The sequence below is a fragment of the Eschrichtius robustus genome, chromosome 15 (assembly GCF_028021215.1).
Source record: "Eschrichtius robustus isolate mEscRob2 chromosome 15, mEscRob2.pri, whole genome shotgun sequence".
In the NCBI taxonomy this organism is placed as follows: Eukaryota; Metazoa; Chordata; class Mammalia; order Artiodactyla; family Eschrichtiidae; genus Eschrichtius; species Eschrichtius robustus.
This window is the reverse complement of record NC_090838.1, coordinates 6,748,662-6,758,322: the sequence shown is the minus strand read 5'-3', so window position 1 is coordinate 6,758,322 and position 9,661 is coordinate 6,748,662. Positions and strand designations below refer to the sequence as shown.

Sequence of the window (9,661 nt, the reverse complement as noted above, 5' to 3'; positions counted from 1 at the left end):
TTTACTATGGCTTTGTAACAATTACATACTCATATTTTAAGGGACAGGTGAATTTACTACTTTCTGAAGTTTACTGATACTTCCCTTTTGTCTCATGTAAAATGGAGTAGTGGTACCCATTTTTCTGCATTGTGATACACTTGTCTAGGGATGCCTGGACCTGTATAAAATTGGACTACGTTTCTTAAGAGTTAGTGTTTTACCTTAGATCAGTTTTGTGGACCCTCTCTTCCTTAGATGTAAATGATATTAGTTAACCGTTAAATGAAATAAAGTGGACATTTTAAAACTAGAAAAGTTAAAATTATGTGATTGTGAGTGCTTTGGCTGGTGTTAGAATTACGTTTCAGTGGATATTCAAACAGAATGTCAGAGTTTGAGTACCTTGTTTTCAGATAATTCTCTTTGTAAACACTCAGTTGTACCATTGGTGAGTTCAGAATAATTTTGGTTTTATAATATTGCCATGGCTATTATACTAGCCTGTCTTAGTATTGGCCTGAGAATTTATTTTAAAGTCAGAAAATAATCTGAAAAATTAAGCTGTGTAGGATTATCCTTTTTCTCCTAAAAGTGTGACTATGAAACAAGGTTTTGTTTGCACTTGATTTGTTTTCTGAGGGGAAATGAAAAGACAGAATTGAATGGGACTTGCAGAAATTATCCATTTAAATAAGATTCATAGAACTTCGGCCTGCCAAAATGTAAATCAGTAAGACAGTGCTTTTTTTTTTTTTTAATTAATTAATTTATTTATTTTCGTATTTTATTTTTGTCTGTGTTGGGTCTTCGTTTCTGTGCGAGGGCTTTCTCTAGTTGCGGCGAGCGGGGGCCACTCTTCATCGCGGTGCGCGGGCCTCTTCACTATCGCGGCCTCTCTTGTTGCGGAGCACAGGCTCCAGATGCGCAGGCTCAGTAGTTGTGGCTCACGGGCCTAGTCGCTCCGCGGCATGTGGGATCTTCCCAGACCAGGGCTCGAACCCGTGTCCCCTGCATTAGCAGGCAGATTCTCAACCACTGCGCCCCCAGGGAAGCCCAAGACAGTGCTTTTTAAATAAAAATTTCAGTAAACATTGAAAGAACATTGTGAATTAGGAGAAAAAATTATCAGTCCTAACAAACTTGTAAGTACTGAATAGAGTAATGACTACACTACTTTGGTGAGTTCTGAAAGTAGCCTTCTTTCTGAAAGAGCAGATTAGTCCCAGGTTATCTCCTTGCTTTAGGAGAGGTGAGCATCTTTCAAAGGGGGCCCAGCCTGTAGTATTATCTCTTTCTGACTCTCATTTTGGGGCCTCCTGTACTAGATGTAGAGGATATTTATAGAATACTGCTAAGAACTCAGTCGGGGTAGAGGGAGGGTTTAAACCCAGGTTTGAGCTTTCTAACTTTTATAATTACTTTCTGAGATAGTTTAGAAATTTTAAATGTTACACCTATTTTGTAGTTAGAACTTTTTAATTGGCAGTTTTCCCTTTAAAATGTCATTTAGGTTTTAATAACTGAAAATAACAGGAGGGTGGATTGCATCCTAACACTGATTATCCAAAATAGAAACATTAGGGATTTCTCTTCCAACATACAGTACATTCAGCCATGATTATTTGATCCGAGATTGGGAAAGAACAGTACATTTTTTTGGACGGGATTGGTAGACTACAGTCATGTCTATAACTTTAAATATTTGTCAGTAGAGACTATTAGTTTTTTAAAAATCATGAAAAACACTAGGAAGCCCATTTAAAGTGTGTAAAAATTCTAATAGAGTAAAATATTTTGAGATCAGAATTCTAGTCACTTATCTTTAAGTGGACTGATTTTTTTGTTTTGTTTTTGTGGAGTTGAGCCAAACATTCAAAAATATTTGAGGGCCTGTTTCAGGCACAAACGTGACAATTTTTGTTAAATTATGAGCCTGAGTTTATTTGGACTGGTTATAGATAGGTGTCATCTGATATGTTTAGGAAGACTCACTTTAAACTGATTAATAAGACAGTTATGTTGTATGTTTTATTCTGCCGAATATCATCTTCCCTTGTGTAATTTGTATTTCATCAGCTTTGCAAGAGGAGAGTTACCATTGTATATCATACATATTACTATTGAATTTTGAGGCCATCACAATTAAGTACCAGTATAAACCACCTGCCACAATAATGTTTTTTTTAACAGAAACCACTAACGTTTTTAAAAATTTATTTATTTATTTTTGGCTGCGTTGGGTCTTCGTTGCTGCGCGCGGGCTTTCTCTAGTTGTGACGAGCGGGGGCTACTCTTCGTTGCAGTGTGCAGGCTTCTCATTGCGGTGGCTTTTCTTGTTGCGGGGCACGGGCTCTAGGTGCGTGAGCATCAGTAGTTGTGACTCACGGCTTTACAGCACAGGCTCAGTAGTTGCGGCGCAGGGGCTTAGTTGCTCCGGGGCATGTGGGATCTTCCCGGACCAGAGATCGAACCCATGACCCCTGCTTTGGCAGGCGGATTCTCAACCACTGTGCCACCAGGGAAGTCCCCCACAATAACGTTTTTGACCCATTCAGCAGGTGCTTAAGAAACCTGTGGTATCAATACTGGAAGATGAGTCCCAGATCATCATGAAATTCGGTTCACAGCAGACTTGCCATTTACTGCTTAGCCACATTTCACTTACAAAAAGCCTTTAGACTTGATGCTTTAAAGGGAGAAATAATAAATAGTAAGTAATAATAAATACCCAGGGGGAGAAGCTGGAGACTGAACCATCTTCAGTTTAAAATTAGAACACCTTGAGCATGTCCGTAAATGGTCTGGCCCTTCTGTTTTAGTTACAGGGAACCAGCATTGATTGGATTCATTTTGGTGCCTGGTCATGTATTAGGCACACACATTCATAGTCAGTCATATTTAATCCTCTCAACTGCCCTGCCAAGTTAATTTCCTCTTAACTGATAGGACATCTGATCAGGAAAAAAATGAAGTTACGTGTCCAAAATTATGTGTATTAAGCGACAGACCTATAGTTTGAAATCAGATGCCAAAACCAAATTCATTTCTGTCACTGTTGCCAGCTGTGGGTGCTTCAGCTTGTTTACTATGGCTAGTAAATAGAATTATTTATCTTTTATTTTCTATCATATTTGGAGGGTTTGTTTTTTTAACTCTTCCTCCACTTACCCTTAATCTGTCCGTTTTGCCCTTGAGGAAAACCTTAAAAGCAGCTCAAGGAATATTAGGACATGCTGGACCTAACCCACGGTTACGGAAGCAAATCCAAAAAAAATCAACTGACTTTCCCAAGGTCCCAGGTAATGTCTGACCTGAAACTAGACAAAATTAGACCAAAAAAACATGAAGATAGCTCCAGATTCTCAGTAATTCTCTACTGCCTAAGTTGAAAAGAATTTTCAATGAAAATTATTTGTTTCTGCCACTCAGACTTAGAAAATGAAGGCTTTAATTTACATTTCTCTAGTAGGTTTTTTTAAAAGGTGTTAGCCCTCTAATGATTTTCAGAAAGTAAGGAAATAATGTTCATTACCAAGCATTTGTCAAATTTATGGTTCAGATATGTTCTTCATGTTGCATGTTTCACACTGAAGGCCCTTGTATTGTCAGTGTTAATCGTATACTCATGCTTCAGTATAGTGATAAGGCCATCGGCCAGGGTTCTAGCCCAAGCGTCCCACTGTTAGCTGCATGTGATCTTGGGCCACCATATCAGGGGCCTGACTTACCCATCTTCACAGGTTCTGTTTTTAAGCATCTTCACAAATAAAACTCAGCTTCATAAAATTTTTGAGGTAGATTTTTCTCCTGATTTATGAATGAGAAAACTGAGGCACAGAAGCTAATGACGTGTCTTAGGACTTGGGTCCTCATAGCTAAGTGAGTGGTGGTATCAGGATTCAAACCTGGGTAATCTACTTGGAAGTTGGTACTCTTACTGCTGTGCTATGTTGCCTTTTTTTTGGAGATTAAAGCAGTGACGGATCAGTGCTTTTTAAAAATTTCTTTATGACCGATTAGTGGATAGTGGAAACCTAATGGGTTACAGCCAGCTCTTTTATAATAGAAGTATATGGCATGGGAATTCCCTGGCGGTCCAGTGGTTAGGACTCGGTGCTTTCACTGCTGGGGCCCGGGTTCAGTCCCTGGTCGGGGAACTAAGATCCCGCAAGCCGCACGGCGTGGCCAAAAAAAAAAAAAAAAAAATATGGCATGTTAATAGGGGTAATAGTTTGTGAAATCATTTTCACTTTATGTGAACAGTGGATTGTGATGTAAAATTGATTTCAAATGAGTTTAAGAGCCATTTGTTCTAGATGGTCTTAGAGGTTTCTTTGCAGTTCATGTCCTAGGACTGTTAAGTTCATAATTTCACTGTTGCGAATAGTATCAAGAGTTTTTCATGGTGACATTGTTGGGTCCCTTCCACTTACAGCGTTGTGTTAATGGCAACACTTTCTACTTTAGAATGTGCTGACCAGTGAGTCCCTTAATGCCCTTCAGAAAAAAAGGAGACTCCGTCTTTTGAGGGCAATACTTTTATTCCACATTGCTTGAAGGATTATGTGAAGATTAATTCTTGTATCTTTTCGTTGTACTCAGACACTGTTTTCTGCAGCATATCACAGCCTTGGCCTAAGACCATCAAGGAAGTACTTAAAACCCTAGAAGCATGGCAGAGTTAGGATTTACTCAGCTAGCAAAGAGGATTATTAAGGGCTTTCATGAGATATGAATTACTAAGTGGGTTTGAAACTGGGTTGAGTCCCAAGTAAAAATCAGTACAATAGGCCTTACTACTCTAGGCTCCTAAATTCTCTTATTTGAGCTGGAATACAGCTCTTTGAGGAGTGGAGTATCTGAGGTTCTTACCCAAATGCCTATCAAAATAGTTGTATTACTGTAATTTGAACTAAAGATTTAGGAATTTCGTTGCTAATTTAGACAAATGAAATTATATACTGTAGACTTATTTGTTTGAGATGAAATTTATTTGCCTATATACAAAAATCACCATTTTTCTTTCTGTGACAGCAGATGACATTGTTGAACACTAGAAAAGGTCTGCTTAAAGTCAATTAAAATTTAACTTAGAGTGCAGCCTGGTTTTCTTTCCACTACGGAAATGTAGGGGAGCTAAACCCACTTAATGAGGCTCAGGTTAACCTCATTTCTGAGGACATATATGTGTGTGTGTGTACTAGAAGTTGGCATTTATTGAAAAAAATTCCTGCCACTCACTCATCTTAGGAGCGCCACTCCACAGCGTCTGACTTGAATAACTCTGGACCCTGAAGGAAACCAGACTACTTGTTTTTTGTTTTCTGCTGGCGTCACCATGTTTTTTGCCCATTTGGAATTAGTGCTCAGCACTCTCTCCATCCTAGAGCCGTGGGTCTTCAGACACGGCCCTGCATTTCAGCCATTCTCCTTAACAGGTGGTGTTCTTTCAGCTATTCTGGAACTTAGAACCTTGGAGCGTTCAGTGGAAAGATTTCTGAAGACTATTGTGTCCTGAGACTGGGGCAACACCACTACTTTGGAGCTAGGAGCATAAATGGGACAAGATTACTTGTCTATTCCTACAGCTGCGTGATGTGAGAGACATGTGACCTAGTGGAAAAAGATCTAGCTTACACGATCATTCGTTCATTCACTTACTTGTTAAATATATTGAGTGCCTGTTAAGAGCCAAGGACTCATACTGGGTACTAGAACTTGCAGCTTTGCCACTTTTTTAGTTGTAGGCCTAATCTCTCTCAGCTTCAGTTTTTCTTACCTATGAAAGAGACACCTGCCCGGCCTGTGAGCCAATATGTGAAAGTATTTCCAGGTGTAAATGGGTTGTGAGATACACATATGTGGAATACTCAGTGAGTAGCAGGACAGCCTAATTTCAGAATTGGAATGTTCTAATAAAGTGAAACCAGTCTTGTGGAAGAGAAAACCGACCACACTTGGAGCAGACCTATTGTCCTAGATTTTCAAGGGCATAGTAGACACAAAAAGAAAACGACCAAAAAAAAAAAAAAAAAAAGTGTAACTTGGTTGGGAATGCAAAGTTAAAAAAAAAAACTTAAGCAGTGGTTTTGCTTCTAATTAGCATTCGCTGATGGAGCAGATGGGGAAAGGTCATTCTGTTGACATAAGAAAAAAATCAAGACCCAGAGAACAAGTACCAAGAGGAAATGCCTTTGTTTCTCAAGAGGTAACTTCAGTAAGTGATTGATAGTGCCACAAGGCCATAATTATCAAACTTTAGCATGCATCGTGATCACCTGGAAGGTTTGCTAAAACATTTTGATTCAGTAGGCTTGAGGTAGGGCCCATAGATAATGTGCATTTCTAACAACTTCCCAGGCAATGCTAAGGATCGGGACTTGGTACAGTACTTAGGGAACCGCTGCTTTAAGGAAGCATGAACAAGGCCAAAGTAAAGATCAGGTGATTTTCACAGCAGGGGAGTAAAAATAAGTCAGTTAAATGATTCTGAATCTAGCAGCACACTGTTGAGATTTGTGCCCACCTGAGGCTAATGAATGAGAGGGCCTACCTGTCAGCAACTGAAATTGTTTGGGTTGATTATGCAGAAGAGTACAGGAGGCTCTGGTTCACTCTGCCCCTCGACTCTCAGTCATGCCCATGTTAATGGTTTTGTATTTAAAGTAAAAATAGGGGATTCCCTCCCTGGTGGTCCAGGGGTTAGGACTCTGTGCTCTCAGTGCCAAGGGCCCAGGTTTGATCCCTGTTCAGGGAATTTAAATCCCACAAGCCATGCAGTGTGGCCAAAAAAAAAAAAACAGTTATACTCTAATACTGAACAAGCAGATTTCGTGATTTGACAAGATGCCGTGGAGATGAGTTAGAACTGATCCTTAAGGTCTTAGGTAAGGAGGATCCATCTGGCTGGTGGATGTGAGGTTAGAAGTCTGCATTCAGTATTAATGGGAGATCAGTGTTGGGAGATTGGCCTAAAGCTTGAGGCAGGAAGCCAGGGATGTATCTCAACAGTGGGTGGGAGGCCCAGAAACTTGCTAGGGCACCATGTGAGCTGACTAATGGCTCTATGGGTCACCAGGGTCATACTAGAGGCCCAATATCCCTGTTATAAGGTAGAGCACTTGAGTTCCTTCTGTTCTTATTCATCAATCCTAAATCGTTGATTGAGGGCAAAATAAAATGCAAATGAGCTTTCTCTCTTAAAGATAAGCTAGAGGGCCTTCCCTGGTGGCGCAGTGGTTAAGGATCCACCTGCCAATGCAGGGAACATGGGTTCGAGCCCTGGTCTGGGAAGATCCCACGTGCCGCGGAGCAACTAAGCCCATGCGCCACAACTACTGAGCCTGCGCGCCCTACAGCCGGTGCTCCGCAACAAGAGAAGCCACCGCAGTGAGAAGCCCGCGCACCACAGCAAAGAGTGGGCCCCGCTCGCAGCAACTAGAGAAAGCCCGCGTGCAGCAACAAAGACCCAACGCAGCCAGAAAAATAAGTGATGAAAATTCCTGATTGCTCTGGTCAGATAATACTTCTTAGATAGAAACGAGTATACTAGTCTCTTTCTCCTTAGTTCTTTACAGGCTAAACTATTGGGTTGGCCAAAAAGTTCATTTGAGTTTTTCTGTATGTTGTTACAGAAAAACCCAGATAAATTTTTGGCCAACCCAATAGAATAAGAGGTTGCAAACCCAAATTAGGCTGCCCTCCCTGTCTTTCCCTTCTTAAGAAGACCCTCAAGGGCAAATATCCCTGTACCTCCTTAGGAGCTAAGAGCTCTTAACTGTAAAAAGAGCACTGTACCCTCTCATTCTCTCAAAATAGATGTCTCACTCTTGAATTTTGCATTCTGTGCTCAACTTGTGTACCCTGTTATGGAGGCATTGGAGGTGACAACTGGTGAATGACGGGCCTTCCAGCTCTTCTCTTTGTGTATATTCTGCTGGGTGGATGGTCCTGTTACTACCAACTGTTGGATTGCACACTCATTCGTCAGACGACAGTCAGAAACTAGCCGGTCTCAGCCAGGGCCCATTTTCAGGAGTTGTCTAAAGACCACCGTTTAGGCAACAAAGCCATGGACTGGAGATCTGAGTCCTGGCCTATCATTCCTGCTATTAACTTGCTGTGGGACTTTGGGAAAATCAATGAACTTCTTTCTGTAAACTTCAGGAAGGCCTAGGGATTCTATGAAGATGGTTCAGGAGTACTTCAAACCCAATGCTCTCCTTTGATCTATTTTATACATGAAGTTTCTGCAAAAGATTTCTTTTGGAGCTAGAGTGCTACAGCTAAAAACAATAACAACCAAAGACTTGAAGACATCACCAAACTGGATGACACACACATTCCCTTGTTTATTTAAAATTCACATCTTTGACACTAACTGGAGTTTTTAATGGATGTCTACTTTGAAATTATTTCCAGAACAAGGCAGAATGTCAATAAATCTACAGTGCTCACTTCAGCAGCACATATACTAAAATTGGAACGATACAGAGAAGATTAGCATGGCCCCTGCGCAAGGATGACACGCAAATTCATGAAGCATTCCATATTTTTGAGAGGGGGAAGGGTAAGCTGGGACGAAGTGGGAGAGTGGTATGGACATATATACACTACCAAATGTAAAATAGATAGCTAGTGGGAAGCAGCCGCATAGCACAGGGAGATCAGCTCAGTGCTTTGTGACCACCTAGAGGGGTGGGATAGGGAGGGTGGGAGGGAGCCGCAAGAGGGAGGAGATATGGGGATATATGTATAGCTGATTCACTTTGTTATACAGCAGAAACTAACACATCATTGTAAAGCGATTATACTCCAATAAAGATGTTAAAGAAAAATCATTACATAACCAGATAGTTGTAGTGATGAAATATCGAGGGCTGTACACGATACTAAAAATAAGCCAGCGTTGTAATTCTGCATCGACTTATTTGTCTGACCTGTACTGCTGCAGAGTAAGCCAGTAAATAAATGGTAATGTCCCCCCAGGCAACTCTGTTACGTTCAGGCTCTTCAGTGTGACTGGTCCCTCAGAAGCAGAGCACAGGAGGGCACAGTGGCCACGCAGATCAGTTAGGGAACCTCCGCTCTGGAGAGAGGCACCACTGGACAGGGAGTTCTCCCTGATTTTCATGCATAATCTGAACAGTGTGGAAGCAAGAGTGCTTTTTTCTGTTGTCTAGATTTTAAGATGTTTTTATAAGTAGACCTCATTGATTGGGATCCTAGACCCTGACCTCTTAGCTCCCTGCAGGGATGTCATGGTCAGCTTGGAGACCACCCACTGCCCAACTCTGAGGACACCATTCGCATCAACTACAATGTGAGTGTTGTCCCCTTAAGGAGTCTGCAGACACCCCACACCTGATTGTACCTCCTTTTCCTAAGCCACAATGTGGGTAAACAATACGCTTTTATAGAAGAAGGACAAGCTCATTCCTAATCAGCTAGGACTCTCTAAGCCTAAATTTGCCTATTTGTGTAATAAATTTTTATTGAGCACCAACCCCCTCTGGCCCCAAGCCAACATCCCTCTGGAAAATTAACTGGCTATTTCAAAGGCATAAAAAGCACTCCACTAAGAACCTAACACTTTTCTTTCAGGGCCTGTCTACCCATGGCTTTACTTCTTCTCTTTCAATCTCCTGCTGTCTAATCTCTTGATCATCTTATAATTCAC

General features: G+C 41.1%; 1 non-coding gene across 1 annotated transcript; it reads left to right on the top strand.

Moving 5' to 3' along the window:
* The first annotated feature begins 8,431 nt into the window (after nt 1-8,431).
* LOC137778196 (U6 spliceosomal RNA) lies at nt 8,432-8,538 on the top strand. Its single transcript, XR_011076776.1, has one exon. It is a non-coding gene; the product is annotated as a U6 spliceosomal RNA (small nuclear RNA).
* Nucleotides 8,539-9,661: the final 1,123 nt, after the last annotated feature.